Source organism: Rattus norvegicus, chromosome 18 (genome assembly GCF_036323735.1).
Source record: "Rattus norvegicus strain BN/NHsdMcwi chromosome 18, GRCr8, whole genome shotgun sequence".
Lineage (NCBI taxonomy): Eukaryota > Metazoa > Chordata > Mammalia > Rodentia > Muridae > Rattus > Rattus norvegicus.
In genome coordinates this window covers 83,287,970-83,310,804 of record NC_086036.1, presented here as the reverse complement: position 1 = coordinate 83,310,804, position 22,835 = coordinate 83,287,970, and the positions used below count along the sequence as shown (strand labels likewise).

The 22,835-nt window shown below is 36.7% G+C and overlaps 1 long non-coding RNA gene across 1 annotated transcript in view; it reads left to right on the top strand.

Annotated features, from left to right (window-relative positions):
• Positions 1-659: 659 nt before the first annotated feature.
• Positions 660-22,835, top strand: part of LOC134483072 (uncharacterized) — a 39,230-nt gene continuing 17,054 nt past the window's right edge. Inside the window, exons 1-2 of the long non-coding RNA XR_010059942.1 lie at positions 660-824; positions 1,076-1,792. This is a non-coding gene — a long non-coding RNA (uncharacterized LOC134483072). The remainder of the gene's footprint in view (positions 825-1,075; positions 1,793-22,835) is intronic.

Genomic DNA, 22,835 nt, shown 5'->3' with positions numbered 1-22,835 from the left:
GTCCTTAGTCTGTGCTTTTCCCTGGTGGAGAGCAACAGAGTCTGGGATGATTGTTGTGGTTCCCAGGCTCCTGGGTATCCAGGTGCCACTGGTATACCTCTGGGAATTGGGAACCTGTTCCAAATCAGCCCTTCCCCTCAGGTGGACCACACACTAGGCAGGAAGGGGAAATCAGAGCCTGAGACAGGGATAAACCTGTTTTTTTTTCCTAGTGAATGCCTAGAGTAAGTAGGGACTGAAAGAGGTAAGGTCTCGGGAGATTTAGGCAAGAAACACCCCCACACACTCCCCTTTCGGTATCCTTGATGAAGAGGCGGTCCTCACTTGTCCAAACTGCTTTACTTGATGGTGAATGTGAATACATATACCTTACTCAGAGTAAATCAGGGATCAAATCCTTTGCAGGAAGGAATACCCAGGAAGGGAAACTCACTGGCTGAACACTCAGGGCCTATCTAGACACCTCATTAGCATGGAGAAATTTAGGTTTTTATGCTATATGACTGATTGTTATGGTCTTCTCAGTAGGCTGTCCTGGTTACTGCTCCAGAGCAAGTAGAGTTTGGCAGGGAGCAGGCCCCATGACTACCATACTCAATTCTGAGTCACAGGGTTTGGGCAGGCAAACCAGTCTTATCAATCCTTCTGTCTCGTGTCACAATCCACTCTGCCCAGAGAGTTCACTTCTTTGCTTTCTCTTGGGAGTGATGCTGTGGAATCTGCTAGCCTGGGAGACCTCTTTAGCTCCTGACTTCCTATGGAACAACCAAGAGATTCAGAATGTAAAGCAAGGCTGAAGAAACAACTACCTCTAGGGATCCATGGTATATTGTATTCTTTCACACAACTATACCACCAACTATTAGTAAAAGTGAATATCATGTCTGAAAAGCAGATGGCGAGAATGATTGATGGTTACCCTTAATATATACTCAGTAACTTTGCTTTAGTGTAAGTAGTTGACAGTCATTACCCATCACAAAATGGCCATCAGGCAAGCTGAAAATAAGGCTGAGAATGAAAGGAAGCACAGAAAAGATTAAAGATGTTTTTCTATTTGCGTTCTCCTTGCCAGGTTTGTATCTTCTTTGTGAACCCATCTATTACATCAACGATGACTACTGATGCTGTCGGAAGCCTCTCTTTGGTTCATGTTAGAGAAGTCTGAAGCTCGTTCAGCAAAAACATCACATCAAGCTGAGATTTCTGCTCTCCTAATCATCTGCCCAGGAATCCTGGCTGCATAATAACTATATGCAAAACTCAGAACATATGGTGCAGAAAACTAATTACTGTATCAATATTTCACTGTGTTGTCAGTGATGGAATCATTGAGAATGTTCTACAACTGTGGCTGTAGGAGCAATGCCAGCATGTTAGATACTAATAGCAGTAACAGGCCAACTTTACTACAGGGTAGCTGACTGCTGTGTCTCAGGGAGTTATGTTTTTCTGTGTTTATGAAATAGTGGAACCTCCAGAGGGTGCAAACTGACCTCTTAAACAGTCATCCTTTATCATTATCAAGCCTAATTAGAAGCCATATGCTCCCAGGGCTCACACACCATGGATATACAACTTCATATAAACCTGCTAAAGCCCCAGGCTACAAAGCAAAACAGTTACTTAACAGTTAAACAGTTACTTAACAGTTAAACAGTTACTTAACAGTTAAACAGTTAAACAGTTACTTAACAGTTAAACAGTTAAACAGTTACTTAACAGTATGAAGATACATTCAAAACTCACACAAAGCCATTATGGTCACAATTGAACAGTCTATGGGAGTACAGTGAGTACAGTACAGTGTGTGTGAAGACAGTGTGCTGGCTGCTGTTAATATTAACTCAGGACTCATTATATATTGTTCAGTGTTCTAAACATTTTTCACAAAGATGGTGTCATTAAATGCCTAAAATAGTCTACCAGAGTGACATTATTATGAGCATCTATTTAATAAGTGAGACAACTGTGACAAGAATGTTTAGATATTTTTCCTGGAAACATTCACCCACTGAGTTGCAAATTGGGATTTAAATGCAGTTGTTCTGAAAGTGAAACTATTACTTATTTTGGTTTTTGCACCTACAAATGGTGCATTTTATATCTCTGCTGTAACTGTAAATTTTATCCACTTGGCAAAGCTTTTGAAATTTTAAAAAATCTTGTTGAATATCATATTGAGAGAGAATAATGGAGATGCTCAAGGAAACCATAGACAAAGTTTAAAAAAACTGTAGAAAATGTTTAAACTGTAGACAAGTAGGAAATCAGCTGGGATATAGCACTAGGATGAAATGAAAGCACAGACATCAGAAAAACAAGACAAATGAATGCATCCAAACATAGGGAGGTATGTTATTAGAGTGAAATATCAAAATATAAATTAATCCTGAAGTCACATATCTTGTAGACAGATAGGAGAATAGATGATAATAAGTAGCTCCCAGAGAACATCTCCAGATTTTTACTTGAAGTCAGGGTTCAAGATTCTGAGGAGACTAATAACTGCAGAATATTCTTTCTATTTGCCATTTCATTCCATTTTCTCTCATTCATTTTACATTTGATCCAGAGGCAGCCTCACTTTGTAGTCCATGCTATCTCAGAACTAACTATGCAGCCCACCTTAGCATGGAAGTCATAGTAAGCCTACCTTAGTCTCCCAAGTGTTAGGATTACAGCCTACAGACAGTATAGCTACATACAACTACACTTTTCTGTTATTGGCAGTGGTGATAGTCTTGCAGAACATGAGACTTAGGGCCTCTGGCAGATGAGATCAGCACGCTACCAGCAACGTATATCTTCAGTCCCTAGGAATCTTTTCAATTAGTTAAAGCAATGAAATTAATAAGAAAAACTTCATATAGATGTAAAATTGCACAAAAGTTTAGGAGAGGAGATACCAAGCGCACTGTGATAACTTTTAGATGGTGATATGGAGATGACCATGATAGGAACTGGTGATATCACAGGAAGAAAGAGGAATCCTGACTGGCTCACAGCAAAACAAGTTCTACCAATCAATCAACTTTTCTGGAAGGATCTATTCTTCACTAATGCTCCCCCATGACTCTCATAGCTGACTCTCTTATCTATCATACTATAAAGGCTGAATTATTTCATGGTTATGTCAAGTACAGAAATTGTCTGAAACATGACACCACCAGGTTGTGGCAGAGATACAATTAAACTCTTGGTGTCCCAATTATGAATTTGTCCCCTTTCACCCTGAATATAAAAGATGTTACTTTTTTATGGGTATAGTGAGAAAAGAATGAGGAAGTAGGTATTTGTAATGAATATACAGAGAGTAGACTCATAAAACTGTAATCCAGGCTTAATGCTATGGTCAGAATTCCTTGTGCAATATTATAAAAATAAGAATGTTTTTCTACACAAAATGACAGCCTAGTTGAAGGTACCTCAGGCTCTGCCTAATGCTGCCTGCTTTTTAATGGTGAATGAATAAAAAAATTATTTAAACAGTTCCATAACTAAAATACAGAAGCGGTTGTTAAAAGACCCCCAACCAGAAATAGCACAGGACCAGATGGGTTTAGTGAAGAAATATATCAGAACTTCATAGAAGACCTAATAGCAATACTGTCCAAACTATCCCACAAAAGAGAAACAGAAGGAACACTACTCAGCTCCTTCAATGAAGTCACAATTATGCTTATACTTAAACCACACAAAGACCCAACTAAGAAAGAGAACTTCAGACCAATATCCCTTACGAATATTAACACAAAAATAATATTCTCAGAAACAGAAATCAAAAACACATCAAAATGATTATCCATCATGATTAAGTAGGTTTCATTCGAGGGATACTGGGATGGTTCAATATACAGAAGTCCTTCAAACTTATCCTCTATATAATTAAACTCAAAGGAAAAAAAAAACCCACATGATCATCTCATTAGATGCTGAGAAAGCACTTGACAAAATTCAACAAGCCTTCATGATAAAGTCTTAGAAAAATAAGGAATTTAAGACATATACCTAAACATAGTAAAAGCAATAAACAGCAAACCAGTAGCCAACATCAAACTAAATGGAGAAAAACCTGAAGTAATCCCACTAAAATCAGGGACTAGATAAGGATGCCCTCTCTCTGCCTACATATTCAATATAGTACATAAGTGGTAGCCAGTGCAATCACACAACAAAAGGAGGTCAAAAGGATACTAATTAGAAAGAAAGAAGTCAAATATCACCATTTGCAGACGCAGATGATATAATAGTATAATTAAGTCACCTCAAAAGTTCCACCAGAGAACTACTAAGCCTGATAAACAATTTCAGCAATGTGGCTAGGTATAAAATTAACTCAAACAAATCAGTAGCCTTTACTTAAAGGATAAACAGGCTGAGAAAGTAATTAGGGAGAGAAAACCCTTCACAACATTAAAAAATCATATAAAATACCTCAGTGTAACTCTAACCAAGTAAGTGAAAGATGCGTGTGACAAAAACTTCAAGTTTTGACAAAGAAATCAAAGAAGATTTCAGAAGATGGAACAATCTCCCATGGTCATGGTTTGGCAGGAGTAATATTGTCAAAATGTACATTTTGCCAAAGGCAATCTACAGATTCAATCAAAATTCCAACTCAATTCTGCATAGAATTAGAGCAATTTGCAAATTCATTTAGAATATCAAAAATCCCAGGATAGCGAAAACTAACCTCAAAAATAAAAGAACTTCTAGGTGAATCACCACCCCTGACCTCAAGCAGTATTACAGAGCAATAGTGATAACAATTGTATGGTATTGGTACAGAGACAGGCAGGTAGATCAATGGAATAGAAGTGAACCCAGAAATGAACCCACACGGTAACTTGATCTTTTTTTTTTATTTTTTTATTTTTTATTTTTTATTTTATTTTTTTTATTAACTTGAGTATTTCTTATATACATTTCAAGTGTTATTCCCTTTCCCGGTTTCCGGGCAAAATCCCCCTCCCCCCTCCCCTTCCTTATGGGTGTTCCCCTCCCAACCCTCCCCCCATTGCCGCCCTCCCCCCATAGTCTAGTTCACTGGGGGTTCAGTCTTAGCAGGACCCAGGGCTTCCCCTTCCACTGGTAACTTGATCTTTAACAAAGTAACTAAAACCATCCAGTGGGAAAAAGATAGCAGTTTCAACAAATGATGCTGGTTCAACTGGAGGTCAGCATGTAGAAGAATGTAAATTGATTTATTCTTATCTCCCTATACAAAGCATAAGTCCAAGTGGATAAAGGACCTCCACATAAAACCAGATACACTCAAACTAATAGAAGAATACATGGGGAAGGGCCTTGAACACATGGGCACTTTGGAAAATTTCCTAAACAGAACACCAATGGCTTATGCTCTAAGGCAAGAATCGACAAATGGGATCTCATAAAATTACAAAGCTTCTGTAAGGGAAAGAACATTGTTATTAGGACAAAATGGCAACCAGCAGATTGGGAAAAGATCTTTACCAAGAACTCAAGAAGTTAGAATCCAGAGAGTCAAATAACCCTATTAAAAATGAGGTATAGTGCTAAACAAAGAATTCTCAGCTGAGGAATATCAAATGTCATTAGGGAAATGCAAATCAAAACAACCCAGAGATTCTACCTCACACCAGTCAGAATGTCTAAGATCAAAATGTCAGTTGACAAGAGATGCTGTCAAGGATGTAGAGAAAGAGGAACACTCCTTCACTGTTGGTGGGATTGCAACCTGGTACAACCACTCTGGAAATCAGTCTGGACAGTCCTCAGAAAATTGGGTATCATACTTCCTGAGGTATCATACTTCCAGCTGTACCTCTTGGGTATATACCCAAATGATGCTCCAACATAGAACAAGGACACATGCTGCACTATATTCATAGCAGCCTTGTTTATAGTAGCCACAAGCTGGAAATAAGCCAGATGTCCCTCTACTGAGGAACAGATACAGAAAATGTGGTACATTTACACAATGGAGTACTACTTAACTATAAAAAATAATCACTTCATGAAATTTATAGACAAATGGACGGAGCTAGAAAATATAATCCTGAGTGAGGTAACCCAATCACAAAAATACACACATGTTATGCACTCACTGATAAGTGTATATTAGCCCAAACTTGGATTACCCAAGATACAATCCACAGACTACATGAAGCTGAAGAAGGGCGAAAAAAGTGAGGATGCTTCAGTCCTTCTTGGCAAGGGGAACAAAAATATTCATAGGAGGAGATACAAAGTTTGGAGCAGAGACTGGAGGAATGGCTCTTTGGAGACTGCCCCACCTGGGGATCCAGCCCATATATATACAGCCACCAACCCCATTCATTATTACTTATTCTAAGCAGTGCATGCTGACAGGAGCCTGATATAGCTGTCTCTTGAGAGGCTTTGTCAGAGCATGACAAATACAGAGGGGAATGCTAATAGCCAACCATTGATCTGAGAACTGGGTCTCCATCAGAGGAGTTAGAGAAAGGATGGAAGGAGCCGAAGGCTTTTGCAACCCCATTAGAACAACAATACTAACCAACTAGAGCTCCCAGGGACTAAACCAAAGAGTTCGCATGGACAGACCCCTATCTCCAGGTACATATGTAGGTGATGGTGACCTTGGGCAACAATGGAAGAAGCCCTTAGTCCTGCAAAGTTTGGACCCCACCCCCAGTGTAGGAGAATGTCAGGGCAGGAAGGTGGGAAGAGGTGGGTTTTAGGGGAAGGCAAACACATTCGTAGAAGTGGGAGGGGCAATGAGATGGGTATTTTCAGAGGGAAACTGGGAAAGGAGATAACATTTGAAATATAAATTAAAAATAAAAAGCATAAGAAATTCAATGTCATTATTTCTTTTCTTATACCTATAATGTCATCTGATATTCCACATCTAAACGTGGGCTATTTGGTAATCTGTGCTACTATTAAAACATAGTAAATAAACAAGCAATAACAATTGTAAAAATACTAATATGTCTCCAAGTGCACAAAGACTACGTACACAGTGACAGACATCAGCATTTTTTGTCTGAAACAGAATCAGTCATGCTATCCAAGCCCTTATTCTGTGTGGGGCCAGCTGGGAAGGCTGTTAGAAAGATGGCCACACGCCTTGGTGTTTATTAACAAGTTTCTTCTCCTGATGAACACATGTTCTGAGAGTTAACAGAGACACATAACTGGAATGTAATCCAGGAAAGCAGATTTCACTGAGATCTCCCCATCTGGACATTTTCCACAGCCATATTTCTCCTCATCTTTAGCTAAGAGAACCTAACACACCCCATAACTACTGGAACAGCCATCTGAGATTATATGAAGTCAACTGAATAAAGAAAATAAAAAGTAAAGAAAGAAGTAGAAGGTGATGATGCACACTGTCATAGTTAAAGTATGAAAACATCCCGAATGAAGTCATTTAAGAAGCCAAGTTCTTGATGGTGGGCAAACCGTAGTGACAGGAAATTTGATGCATCTTGTCCCATTGCCCCAGCAGTCATGAAACAGAAAGAGATGGGTGTCCTCAGCTCCAGTTTGATTATCTAAGAGTTCTGTCCAGGGAACTGCACCAACCACAGTGGGTGGGGCTCATCCTAGTTTATCACAATGCTGTCCCATATGTGTGCCAAGTAAGCTCTAATTTTAATTTCTAAAAGACCCTGCCTCAAAAATTAATGAGGATGGTAACTGAGAAAAGTACTCAAAATTGTTGATGGAGCTCCCTAGGCATCTGTATACATGGGTACACACAGGAACATGTGTGCACCTATATACTACCCATACAAAAAAGCACACACCACACTCATAGTTTTTGAATTAAAGTCAAGGAAATATGAAGTCTGCATTCAAGAGAACTTATTCATTTTGCATTTCTACCATTTTTTTTCTCACCAAGGAGAAGTAATTAAAATGTCTAAGTGTCAATAAGTCTGAAATAGCCTTAACATAACCTACATGTTAGAATTACTATGAAGTAACCCCACACAACTGTCAGAAAACCATCAGCTCTAAAATGGTAATAGTTTGTTATAAGTTTAAAATTCCAAAAAAAAATCCTTGGCTTTAGGCCTGTGGCCTTAAGCTAATATTGTAAACCAAAAGGGACAGAAGTCAGTGTGACATTCTCAATTGCTCATTTTTTTCTTTTAACTACTTTAAATATGTTTTATATCAAATAGAATTTTTCTACTTCCTTCTGTCCAGTAACCTCCTACCTTCACCTCCCACAATTTATAGCCTCTTTCTTTTTCCATTATTTGTTATTTTTTTTGAGAGAGTATACATATAGGAATCTAAGCTACAGACACATGAAATTACCTTCCAACAGTGATCTTGGGACCTGGGTGTTCCAAGCGCTGATTGCGGGGCATGTACCAATATACTCCAATTTTTAAGGTACCTTGACCTGTACTGTATGCTTTTATATACTTAAGGCAGTCAAAGTCCAAGATAAAAAAATCTATACTTCCAAAAGGTATTTTCTTTAAAAGCCTAATTCGAGAAAAAAAGATTGAAAGTGTGTTTCCTATACCAAATATTTTTATTTATGAATGTATGGATTCGTTTTTTAACCATTAGTTATTTAGATTTCATTTTACTTTTATTGTTTCTCTTGCTTTGATGCATTATGGTCAAGTCAGTGAATTGGGTAGATTTACTATCATAGTCATATTTTCCCTAACAGGTAATTGTTTGTCTTTCTTATCATTGAATGCTATGAGACCGTTTCTCAAAGATTCCAAAATAAAATGTTGTGCTATTATCTAATTTAAGTTGAAGTAAGTCTCACTTTTAAAAAGAATTGTGTTTTTAAAAATAGACTTTATAAAATTTACCATTAATATTTAATGCCTCTTTCTTAACAATATAATTTCCTAAGTAGAGGGAATTTCTGAACATATTACTGTTGCTATTTTACGTGATAAAACTTCTAGTTTTCAAAAATACCCACACACATTCATATACACACATATGTGATTAGGAGGAATAAAGGTTTTGATTAAAATTATTGAGTCTGACAGGGGAAGCATTCAGTTTTAATAAAACAATGTTCAGAATAGCAACCACTTCAGGCTAAATCAATATTAAATCCTCCAAGAGAATCACTTGAGTAGCATTTCAAACCTGAAATCAAACTATTTTTATGCTACTAGAAATCACAGCCATCAGTTGTATTTTATCGAGAAACTTTCTAAATGGCCTTGATCAGAAGCTTAGGTTGAAAATGCTTTTCCTTCATGCCACTAAACTACCTGTATGACTCAATTACCACAGGTAGTGGAGAAACTAACTTCTCCACTGAAGTATTACCAGTGGTCACATAAAGGGTAGAAGTGTATGTAGAACATGTCCTGCAAGGATAAAAGTATCTTGAAGCCTTTGTTTTGTGTGACTGGGAAGAATTTTTTAAATTTGATTTTATTTCTCTTATATTTGTGTATTTGCATGTAATTCACATGTACATATATACAGGTGTACATGTGTGTGGGCACATACGTATGTGGGTGCCCTTGCCTGTGAAGGCTGGAAATTAAGGTTAGATATATTTTTGACCACTCCTTTTTATTTTGTAAATGCTATCTCTTCCTGTACCTTTCTATACAACTGGTCTCAGTACACAACTTGCTCTGTTGATTCCTGTTTCAACAACTAGAGAGCTAGGATTGCTGGTGAGGACATCACACCTGCCTGCTTTTACTTAGATTCTGGGAACTCAATTTCTGTTTCTCATAGTTACATACAACAATGATATAATCATTGAGTTATTCCCTTGCCCCTGAGGCATGCTCTAATGGGATGCACAGTATCTATGACTCATTGCAATAGAAAATTTCTATAGGGGAGCAAAGTAAAAGGTAAAGACCTTCTGAACCTAAACTCTGCCTTGTAATATAAAGGTACACATGCTTTCACATGCTTTGGGCTTTCCCATAAAGAGACCATCTTCAAGCAGCCAGCAAGTGGCCTTGTGTATATCTAATAGCTAAATTGTATCCTTTTCTCACATGGGATACTGAGGAGGAAACATCTAAGGTCCAGGTTATTCTGGGCGACATACATTATGAGCCAGAAGCCAAGGTGAATTACCTATTGAGAAACTTTTTTAAAACAAAATCCAAAATGAAAGAGAAAGGACCCTTGAAAATTTCTTAGCAGAACCAATATAGTCACAGAGGACAGTTGGTATTTATAGACATTCTTCTCCTCATATAATGTAATTTTGCAAAATGATTAATTTTATAACAGTATTCTCTCCACATACTCATATGATACAAGTGCCTCTTTGTGCAGTTTCATTGTTTGATACCTGGAAAATGGTTACCTTATCCTCATTGTGAATTCTTTCTTTTATTTATTTATTTATTTTCTTCTTGTTGTTGCTTCCCACACCCAGACAGATTGTTTGTGTTTGGTTGGTTGATTGGTTCTAGATTTTAGGAGGCTGGAGGGTGGGTGTTTTGTTTTGCTTTATTTCGTTTTGCCTTGGAGGCTCTGTAACTAGCTCTGGACACCAGGCTGGCATCACTCACAAAGATTCTCCTGCCTCAGCCTCCTGTGTGCTGGGCTTAAAGGTCAATGCCACCATTGCCTGGGGCTGGAGAGATGGTTCAATGCTTAAGAACATTGGCTTCTCCTCTAGAGGACATGGGATGATATCAACTCTGAGCATCCATGGCAGTTCACAAATGTCTGTAAGTACAGTTACAAGTGATCCATTGCACCATAGGCAAGCATGTGGTATACGTATCTGTTTATTTTTCTACCACCAATTCATTGATTTTTTTTTCTAAAATTCTGAATTAACAAGTGTGTTCCTTAGTTTTAATAGTCAACCAGATATATCCTAAAATGACTTGGGAAGAAAATCCTGATGAAGATTTTTCTAGATGAAATTGGCCTGTGGGCATGTCTGTGGGGAATGTTCTTTCTCGTTAATTGATGTATACAGATGGAGTCCATTGCGGTCAACACAATTTTGTAGTTTGGGGCCCGGGACTATGTAAAAGTAGAGAAAGTTAACTGAGTGTTAAATCAAGGATGTGTTTTTTATTTTTCTTTCACTCATTTTCTTTGAAAGTTTCATAAACCTTACAATATATAAACCATAGCTTGATCATATTTACCCCTCAAATTCTCCCTCCAGTTTTGTCCTAGAAATATCACAGAACCCTCCCAACTCCATGACCATGTTTTTTTATTTGTTTAAAATACTGAGTCTAATTAGCTCTGTGTGTATGCTTATTTGAATAGGATGTTCCACTAGGGTTTGGGGAACCTTCCAGTTATCGCACTTCTAAAGAAAAGTGACTCTTGATCTCCCAGGAGCCATCAATTGCAAAAAGCTAGCCAGGGTCCACTCCTCCACCCATGCTAGAATTTTCAACTGGAGTGATCTTATACAGGTCAACACTGATAACCATAACCAGTGAGGTCATACAAACAACAATGATGTCACGTCCACAGTATCGCATTTTACACTACCCTCTAACAACCTCTGTTCTCTTCTATTCATTTTTTTCTGTGCTTTTGAGACTGGGGTTGCAAGTGAGGGTAGACTTAGATGGATGATGATCGATAACTAAGATTAGCACTCACTGTCACAACTAGTATGTGCATCAGAAATATGCCCCTGCATTAATTACAGTCTTCTGCAATACGTTTCATTTCTCATACCAAGATTGGAGACACTATGATTATAAGGAAAAAAAAACACATCAATAAGGCCTCACTTAGGGCCTGAGATGGACAATTTGATTCTTCTAGGAAGAATAATTAATTTGAAATTATATTATTTTTTAGATGATGAATACAGTTGAAAAATTATTTGTGGAAAAGTAGTGACGAGATTTTATCATGCTGTATATTTTTAAGAGGTTGTTAATTGCTAATTTAGATACTTAAACTACTTCACCTCCTTCATTGACATTTTTCTTTTTTTCTGTTATTGGATTTTTTTAAACTTACGTTTTAAATGTTATCACCTTTCCTGGTTGGTTTCCCCTCCAGAAACCTGCTATCCCATCCCCTCTGCTCCTGCTTCTATGAGGTTGTTCTGTCACCCACTCACCCATTCCTTCCCACCTCCCTACCCTGACATTCCCTTACACTGGGGCATTGAGCCTTGACAGCACCAAGCGCCTCTCCTCCCATTGATGTCCTACAAGGCCATCCTCGGCTATATATGTGGATGGAGCCACAGGTCTGGTGATTTGTAGCTGGTTCTTTGCCTCACCCTTCAATTATCACTCAACTGATGCGTTTTTGCACTTTTATAGTTTGATTATTAAGGGAAAATATTTGCACCAGTGCTGGCTAAGTGTATGGTATTTAATTCCCTCCATTGGAGACAACATTTACATCTTTGCAAGAAACTTGTTTTTCTTTTGAAATTACTACGTATCAGTAGGTGGAGATATTGTTAATCTTAGGGTTTCATGCACATTTATAAGAGGGTAGTTGTGAAGTAGCAAAGCTTAATTTCAATTTTAAGCTTAAACTTAATTTAAGCTTTAAACTTAAGCTTCATTTTATGGGAGAATTGAACATTTCTTTTAAAAAATAGCCATTTCGCTTACTTTCTCGTGTTTATACATTTTTCTAGCTACTAGTACATCTATTTTAAAATATCGTAGTGTCTATTTCCAAATTAGCAATTCTTCCATGTTTTATATATTAATAATTTCATGTGTTGCAAATGTATTTAACACTTTAATCTTTCTATTATTCATAACATTCTTCTCTTTGCAAGTTTTCTCTTTTTTATTTTGAAATTAAAAGTTATGTCTGGTACTCAAATGTTTGTTTGGAAAGTTTCAAGACAGTACAGAAGAATCTCATTGATTTTTGTTTTGTAGCAGTGTGCGACAAGTTGCTGAACTTGCAACAGTGATGGGTATGTTTCTCAAAACCAATTCAGCTTAATTCCATTTAATATTTGCTGAGTACCTACATTAAACCATCAGCCACTCTGGGTTATTCTACACTTCAAAACTCCTGGAAATTTCTCAATTTTTATACCGTAAAAGTTAACCATTACACAGGCCTGGGAGCCCTTTGCTACCACGGAAGAGTCCCCCACAGAAAGCTTTTGGGAGCAGATGCTAAGAGGCTTGTTGACCACTCCTAAACACTGGCACTGAAAAGATAGCTCCCTTTCAAAATTGTATCTTTCACTAAGTGTCACTCTGAATCTATTCTAATTATAAACCCTTCCTTCCCCTCTTTATCGCTGTTAGCTAACTCATATTCTTTATGGCTTGTATCTTATGACTCTGATCCTATTCTGAAAAGCACTGAGATGTATTTTTATGAAATTTTGACAGAAAGCTCAACATCCATGTATCACTGAGACAAACAAAATTATGAAATTAAGAAGTAAGATTCCCCAACTTTAGATTTGGGATCAAAATGTTATAAAAATATCTCTGAACAATGATGAGTATCATTTTATAGATACTAGCTATTCGGTCTCTTCGAAATTGAGTCATGAATTTTTTAAATCACAGATAAAGCCATATCAATTTATAGCCTAAAGCATGCATAAAAGATAAGTAAAAATTATGCTGGCTTTTCATATTAAAATCTCTGTATTTCATTCTCTCCACAAAGGTGTATATTTTTACTTGTTTTATCTGGGATTTAATTTAAAAGGCAAAGAGGGTCTTTTAGGTATCTCTCTCACCTTAACCTTCATGAAAATCTGATGTGCTTTTATCTGGCACTCCTCTGTGGTTGTTTGCTTGCTTGGTAAGGTATCTGGTTGGCACGCAGACAACTAACTTCAAAGATGCTGGTAACATGTTTCCAAAAGGACAAAGAAAGCATTTTTTAAAAAGATATTGCTCATGAAGAAGGTAGAACTGAATTATTGATAACCTTACTCATTCAAATGTGTTGATGAGAATGACTCAAATTCTGTCTGCTTCCCTTGGCTTCTGTTTCAGTCACAAATCTTGCCAGGTGTTCTGTGTCCTGCCAGGGAAGCTAACATTGTTTGTTTGTTTGTTTTTCTGTTTGTTTATTATTTGTTTGTTTGTTTGGTTGGGGTTTTTTTTGTTTTTTTTTTTTTGCTTTTTAACCAAGGTTTCCTATTTATAACATGAAGCAATTGTTTAGGAGGAGCATAAGACACACAAAAATCTTCTAGATAGCAGTCTGGAGATATATGAATGTGACTAAAATTTTGGTGTAGAAATTAAAAAGAAAAAATTTCAGAGTAGAATCACAAAAGCAACTCAAAACTTTTCCAAGAGCCATTTTAATAAGATGTTCCAATTTTAAGATGAGTTGTGTCAAGTCGTGTCTTCTCATTTCAATGTTTTGAGGAAGATAATAACCCAAAGGACAGAGGGGAGCGGGTGTTTTCCACGAATTTAAGAGAGCAGAACTTCCTGTACTTGGGGTTTGGTTATTACTTTTAAATTAAAAAGTTTCTGAGGTTTTAGGCTACTTTGCTTATTTGATGAAACAGACATTTTGAATCATCTCACATCTTGTCTGTTACTTTCTGTGTTCTTCATTCATATAGTCCCAAATATTAGATAAATTACTTCCACTCATCTGTCCTGGGTCAATTTGCTCCAGCTAGATAGGAATCATGAGGAACCGAGAAGAAACTCTTTCTTTGCAGCTGTCTTTGGACCATAAAGTTTATGGGTAGAAATCTCAAGTTAGGGATATATGGTTCTAGGTGTTGGAATGGAGACTAGGACAGTATATATTCCCATTAGAAGCACAATGCTGCTGACTTCAACCCACAGAAAGAGCCCTTGACCAAGGCCGCTGCTGTAATCCATTGATTCTGGTGATGGAGTGCTGTAAGCAGAAGGTTGACTCTGATATTATAGCTAGCATGTAGGTGAGGTCCTGTGACACTCAGTAACACAATTGCTATATATTCGTGCCAAGGATGTTAGGATTACAGAAAGTATTATATGTTCTGGTCCTGGATTGCATAAGACGTCTGGTCCTTTGGAAGTTCCTTGAATAGGCTTACACTTTCTTGTCTTAAGCCCTTCACAACCCTCATCATTCCATCAGCACTGTTCCTTATTATTTCAGGCTACGTCAATGCATTATGATAAAAATATCTCTTACATTTTAAGAGCCTGGTGTTTTTCTGGACCTCACAGTCAGAGTTAATAATATACATTGCGTTCACTTAGGACTTAAACGGCCATCCTACTGTGTACCCAGCCTGTTAGCTTAACCTAGTTTTTATTTTTTAGAACATAATATACTTAGATTTCTCCCTTTGCTTTTCTCCCTACAAACCCTTCCATGTACCCCTTGCTCTCTTTCAAATGCATTGCCTTAACTAGTTATTATTACATGCATAGATGTACTTACATATGTTTTCTAAAAATAACCTGTTCCGTTTGTACAATGTTACTTATATGCATGTCTTCAGGACTGACTATTTACTATTGAAATTAGTGTGCTTTTCCTGGAGAAGAGTATTTGTCCCACTCTCAGAATTACTGAGTTTCCAGCAGTTTCTGTGCATGTGCGTGTGTGTGTGTGTGTGTGTGTGCGTGTGTGTGTGTGTGTGTATGTGTGTGTGTGTGTGTGTGTGTGTGTGTGTGTGTGTGTGTGTGTGTAGTTTTGAGGACTAGTACTCTTCCGTCATCTACTCTGTCATAACTATTGTCTTGTTCTTGTTCAACTCATGTTTGTGTTTCTTGTTAGTAAGACAATTTAGGTATTCCTTCTGACACTGCTAAGAGACCCAATGTTAGAGTAAAGTCCCCGATTTTCTGACTATTTCAATCTTTCTAAACACTTCAGAAACATTCCCCAAACATTAACTGCAGGAGTGTCTTTATAGATATACACATTGTGACTAGACGTCACATTTCTGCTACAAGTTTATTAACTTGTAGTCATCTTAAATAGCCTCAATCTATTAAAAAAAAAGAAATATTCTTGATAAGGCATTATGGTTACACTCATCTGTACATATAAGGGCAAATAATTTGAGCAATGGTGGGTATTATGTTAGTTTAGTAAATGTGGTGGTTGTTCTCCTCTGAGATCCATGATTACACTAGATCAGATACTTTGTTAGGTTCCCAGTGGCAGCCATGACTTTCCTGTTGGTAAGTGCAACTTAAATCCAATAAGAGGGCAGTCTATTACCTCTGTATGTGTGCCACCAATGAATCCTTTGTTTTATCATGGCACCATAGTCATTGTTATAGTTCATGTGTCATAGTTGTACAACACCATTGTCTTCTCCTTTGGAAGCACTCATGGAGCCGTTTAGATCATGCATATCCCCAGGAGATATGCATGTCAGTTCCAGCTCAAGACTCTCTGCGCTCTGTGCCTCAAGTGTGTGGTGTCTTCAGGAGCAGGGACTGTTTTCATCTCTTGGGGCAACCCAAGGCAGTAGCAATAAGCTGTATGTTTGAAGGGGTGGGTCTCTTGAACTTTTCTAACCCATAAGCCAAAAGACTGCTTCTCATTCCTGATATCAGGGTTTTTATTCTGTGGACTTCTATCTTGGAAGGAAAACTGTCATTATAGACGTGAAACATTCTCATCTGGGTTTAGCTTCTTTGAAGAGAAAAATGCAATGACTTGGCTTGATTTCTTAATGCAACACATCACTAGTGAGACTGAGTTAATTATTAGTATAATTATATTCATATAACCATATAATAATGTAATAGGAATTTTAAGTAACTGTCTTCCTGGATAACTTGGAAAGCAATTCTAACAGCCTACTTATGATGTAACCAGAAAGGGGGTATATCAAGAACCAGTCAGGAAGAGCTTGAAGGGGCTCGAGACCCCATATGTACAACAATGCCAAGCAACCAGAGCTTCCAGGGACTAAGCCACTACCTAAAGACTGTACATGGACTGACCCTGGGCTCCAACCTCATAGGTAGCAATGAATATCCTAGTAAGAGCACCAGTGGAAGGAGAAGCCCTGGGTCCTGCTAAGACTGAACCCCCAGTGAACTAGACTGTTGGGGGGAGGGCGGCAATGGGGGGAGGATGGGGAGGGGAACACCCATAAGGAAGGGGAGGGGGAGGGGTTAGGGGGATGTTGGCCCGTAAACCGGGAAAGGGAATAACATTCGAAATGTAAATAAGAAATACACAATTTAATAAAAATAAATAAATAAAAAAGAATCAGTCATACAGTTCATGCAAATAAAGGCTTGTTTAGTCAGACTTTTCTACACCCTGTAATGGAAGTGAAAGACCACACTTGCAAAACATTTCCTCAGTCTTAAGGCTGTGTTTACTTCAGTCACACGTTTTACAAAGGTGGCAGGAAAAATGATCATCTCCCACCTGATGGAATGGATACAGGTTCATTGTTCTGATTTGGTACAAGCCACTATGGTTGTAATTTATTTTCCACAGTGGAGCTATGAAATATTCTATATAATGGGACCAATGTGAAAACTGTTTCACTGGTAAAAATTTCATTGACAGCAGCCAGAATACTGGAGAAAGTCTACCAACTATCTATTCCATAGCCAAGTTATCATAGCTCTCAACATTTCAGCTCACTTAAAGACAAGAATAATTATTTAAAAAAGAGTTCTTACAATAAATGCTTACAGATAACAGAAACCAATTGTCTTTAGATTTAATCTCTATCCCACTGCCCCATACAGGGATGGATCTCTCGAAACAGTCCTCAAAAGAGAAGTAATTACATTCTTATAACAGAGACTGTTAGAGTAACTCACTCAGAAATTTCCCTCTACTCATAAGGTTGGCTTGTGAGGAAGTGTAAAATTCACTCTCAAAGATACATAGAATGATTGATATTTCTTGAATTGTGTAGGTAAGCCAAGGCCAACATAATTTGCTTTTACTTTTTCTATTAGGCTATTATTGCTTGCCAGAGATGAATTATCTAAAGCAAACAGTAGCATTCTTTACCTTTTTTATACAGTTGATTTGTTAATTGTTCAGAATTGTGGATTAATAATGATATAGTGAAACAGTAAGTTTCACCTTCCCGCTGGAACTCCAGATTTATTCCGTGTTAACTGTGCACATACAACATTGTACTGCATGCTAATATGCATAATAAAGTTTGTAACATATATTTATGAAAAAATAAGAATAATGGATGATTAAATAGGTACAGAATTACTTATGAAATGAATAAAGCAATAATATATACACCGTTGAAGTTTTCTGACATCTATATCTGTATTCATTAAATAATTGTTTCAAAGTTTATATAACATTAGAAATATTTAAAACATCGCCTATAAGGAGCAATAATAAACTGCCTTTGTATAGATTTCTTAGAAGACATATAACATATGTTACTAAATTTTATGTGACCTATATATTACTCTTTAACATTATTTATCACTTAAAAGTCCTAGTTAAATTAGAGGTCCCTCAGTGATTGATTCAGAGACAGAAGAGAGTCTCATATTCTACAGCAAGTTCTTAATGCAAGCAACTTCATCATGGATATATAAATAGTAACAGTCATATGTCCATCTCTATTCTGAGCAAATGTCCTGAGGGAATATGAAAATGATGTTTTTGCCTGGGGACTTGTGCACTCTAATTCACAAAATCTTCCCCGGCTTTCTAGTCGCAATACAGTTTGGATACAAAAATGGAAAAGTATTAAACTCTCAAATTACCTCTCAGTATGCTTTAGCAAAATCAAATTAATGATCTAATTCTACATAATTTCTTGTAACTATTTTCACTACATCGTGCAGAAAGCTACCGTTTTGACTAGATGAAATTTTAAGCTATTATAGCCCTTAATTACTATAATCCTTAAGGAAATTATAAATAAAACTGTGGTAAGAACAGCACAGCGTGGAATTAGAAAGGAGGTGTTACTTACAAAAATCTTTATTTTGTAAGACAAGGTTTAAGATCTCCCTCTTTGAATTACACATGGAAATAAATATGCGCGAATGCTTGCAATGCTCACTCGGAAAGCACATGACCGCGACTGGGTTTCAAAGCAATTAAAAAATAATGGCTAAGGAAAATCCAAGACAGTTTCTTTGAAAGAAGGCACTCCCTTCTCAGAGGTGACATACTGAAAATATTGAAGGCTCTGCTCAACCTTGTAGAAGCCTGAAAAGAGCTGTGCTGCTGCAGAAGCTATTTGTATTGTGTGAAATGGCCACCAAATGCTCCCACTGCCAAAGCGAGAGGCTTTCAAGAGAAATGTCACTCCTCACAGCCAGTGAGGAGACTTGACACATGGCATCAAAGCATCCTTAGAGCTATGCCTGGTATAGAAGACGCTGCATCTCTCAAGCAGGAAAGGTTACACTGAAAACCTTAAAGGCTAAGACACTTCTTTGCAAATAATTAAATGGCACGATTTTTTAAAATTACAAAAACGTGTGCAATTACAAATCTTTCTTTGGAGCAGACTTAACAAAATGTGTAAGTGTTGATGGTTAGTGTCCAATACCAAGGGCGTAAAATAAAACACAGCATATCTTGTTCCCAAATATTGATTTCTGTGCAAAGAGCTTTGGGAGATAACACTGCCTACGAGGATCTGCAAAATGTCATGGGCTTATTATTTGGGGGGAAAAACTGAAAGGAATTCACACAATGTTGGCAATTCTAGTGGACTGCACCTTTGTGGAAAACATCTTTTAAAAATAGATTTTTTTGTAATTATATTTGAGCAAATGCAAAGCTCAATTAATCTTCTAATGAACTAAATCTCTGTTCAAGTCTTATTTGTATTTAAGTGTTATTTGTGGTTTCATCGAAGCTATTATTCTGAAATAGTAGGTTTTGACTGAGTAAGTTGTTGGAACTTTTGAATAAAACTTCTTTAAATTTAATCATTATGAATAGGTTATAATAAAAAAACATTTTTCTTTTTTATAGATAATGCCCACTCTGTGGAACAAGTTCAATAAAGATAATACCATAAATAATTTAAAAAAATGCCAGTGTTTTTTACAGAATCAAAAGCAGAAGGCAAGATTTCTAACTTCCTGACAATGGTTTACATTTTCACATATTTTAAATTTAATTCAGCTCATATATATGTATATATTTATATGTCTTATATATAATATAGGATATGTTTATAATTAGATATGGAGTGATAAATACACAATTTCTTTATGATCAAATAGTCAAAATAGTGAAGCCAGAATTTGTGTCTATGTTGCCCAGGTATACAAACTTTCTCTCATTCATACAAAGTATTTAAATGGACTGTCAGTATTAGAAAAAAAAGTATTAATGACAGTGTCAAAGTTCGAATCTAGCTAATCAGATAAATCCTGCTTACTAAGAGAAAATAAAATTATATAGTTTTCTATTGATCGTTAAGTGTCTACTCATGTAAATGCATTGTGGTCTGTATCTACCTATGCTGAGTGGGCAGTACAGTGACGGCTATTTTAATTAGGTAAAAATAAAGTATCTAACAATTATTTTATAAGTATTTTCAAGTATTTGCCGAAGGTTTAAAGTAAGAATAGGCTAATAAAGTTAATTCTTTCCTGAATATGAACATTCTCTGCTTTAATGATGTCACTTGTGTCTTAAGTAATTGGTTATGCAAGGTTTTGCATACCTGTGGCAAAGCGTGCTAAAGAACTTAAAACACAGTGGTGAGAGGTCAGCTGGTAGAGACACTTGCTGCCAAGCCTGATGACCCAAGATCAGTTCTTAGAAGCTACATGGTGGGGTCACCAAATGTCTAAATGTATACTAAAAATATACTTTGAAAATGGAGAGACCTATTAATGAATGTCAGCACAGCAGACTAACCAAAACATTTATTAGGGATACGAAAGATGGCAGGGATTTAGAAAACAGAGATGGTGTCACCACACAACAATGGAGAATAAACACTAGTAGTTAGCATTCATTAAAATCTGGAGCAGATTTAGGAAATGTAGCCACAACCATGACCCATATAGTCTGGATTTAAAGGCATGAACTCGTTTCAATCTTCATAGTAGGTTATTTCTGTGCCGTGTCATAGAAAGGAGCCTAGAACCCAACAGAGCAGGGGAGATTCTTCACGTCTTTTACACCTGTGATAGAAATTCTCACTTAAATAAGAGTAAAGTTTTCAATGTTTGTAAAGAATAAGGGTCTATTAATGATTACTTGGGAAAAATGTGGATTAGAAGTCCAATTAAAACTCAACAGATGAGAAAATTAGTATGTTTTAATAAGAAATCTCAAAATTGCGGGTACTTATTATAAGCAGAGACTATTGAAGCCAAACGAAAACATACGACACATTTTTAAGACAGAGACTATCCATTAGTAAGTTCTGTTGGTTACAGGTTGATCAGAACGTGGTAGTTTACAATCTATAGACTTTATAAAGAATAGCCCGTGGGTTATTTTAGTAAAATTTACATAATTCAACTTACATAAATTTAAGAAGCTTTGTCAGGGGCTGGGATAATGTAGGCATGAGAGGGACAGTGGGGTATTTCCTGTGAGGCACTGAGACTTAAGTGGTAAATATGCCTGCTATTTTAATTTCTTATTCTGTTTTCAGCAATGTTCTTAATGGTATAGATAATGAGAAGACAAATGGGCAGAAAGTAGAAGGATCAGTATTTTATGGAAAGTCTCTGTGAAAGAAAGAAAAGGGTATTGATCTGAAACAAAGTGCCCCAAGTGTTGTGAAAATGAGGAGAGATAAGTGAGCCTGCAAAGCTAATTGTCATCTACGGCAAGAAGCTTCTCTGAGGAAGGTTGATAGATCCAAGAATTTATGGATATAACCATAAGCTAGTGGGAGTTATTTTAATTACTTTAGCTCTTCAGCAGAGTAATCATACAATCTGCTGATTGTCTACAAATTGTCTAGTCAGACGATCTTGGGCTCAATAATGGTGTTAGGAATTGTTTCTATTTTGTGGATCATGAACTAAGTCTAAGCATAAAATGTTTTTGTTAGAGCCATAGCATTTGTACTGCTATTGGACCAGTGTGCATATCTTGCCAGTATTGTCATGGTTGTAGCTCAAAGGTTTACTGCTGCCTAAGGTTTGTTTTTCTCCCCATAAAATAAGAATGGCATCTTCTAACACTTTGTAAGCTAGACAAAGGGATGATTTGATTTCTCAATTATCTAGGACTCAAGTATATGGAATCTTCAGGAATAGAACCTTATTATTAAGTCCTAGATGGTAACAGAACTTTGGCAATAGAATGCTATGTTTGAGAGTACATTAGGCATCACTGGGCAATAACTTTAAAAGAGGGAACCCATTCCTAGAAAGAAGCTTTTTATTTGTGAGCCTATAGAGTCTAGTGGGGAATTTCCTCCTCCTCTACATAATCTTGACAGCATTGGAACATATATATTTTCTTTTGGTAAGCATTCATAATTAGCCTTCATTTTTTTTGAGGCCTTGTGACAATTACCAGTCCATAAGAACTATAATTAAAGTCTTGCCAGATACAAAGATAACTAAAACCATTCATCCAGAAATATAACTGTTATAACATGAAAATAAATAAATGTATGAAAGAAAAAATATATTACAATCCAAGAAAACTTGACTATAATTTATTTGAAGTGTCATTTTACCTAATTAAACAATGCAAATAAATATTTTTAAAAATGAATTAAAAGAAGAATTAAGATTGACAGCATCCAGAGGTGGGGAAACACTGAGACATAAAAATTAGACCTAAACAGTGGGTTCATTTTTTTGGAGTCCGTTATTGGGATGCTTTAGTGTGGTGCTAATAAATATTTAAATTGCATACCTGCCCATCCAGACAGCATCTCATGTTTTATATCTTTAAAGAAAGCTCTGATAATTTGTCTTTGTATGGAGATGCCAGGGAGGAATGTTCTGAATAAATAGTATAACTGTTTT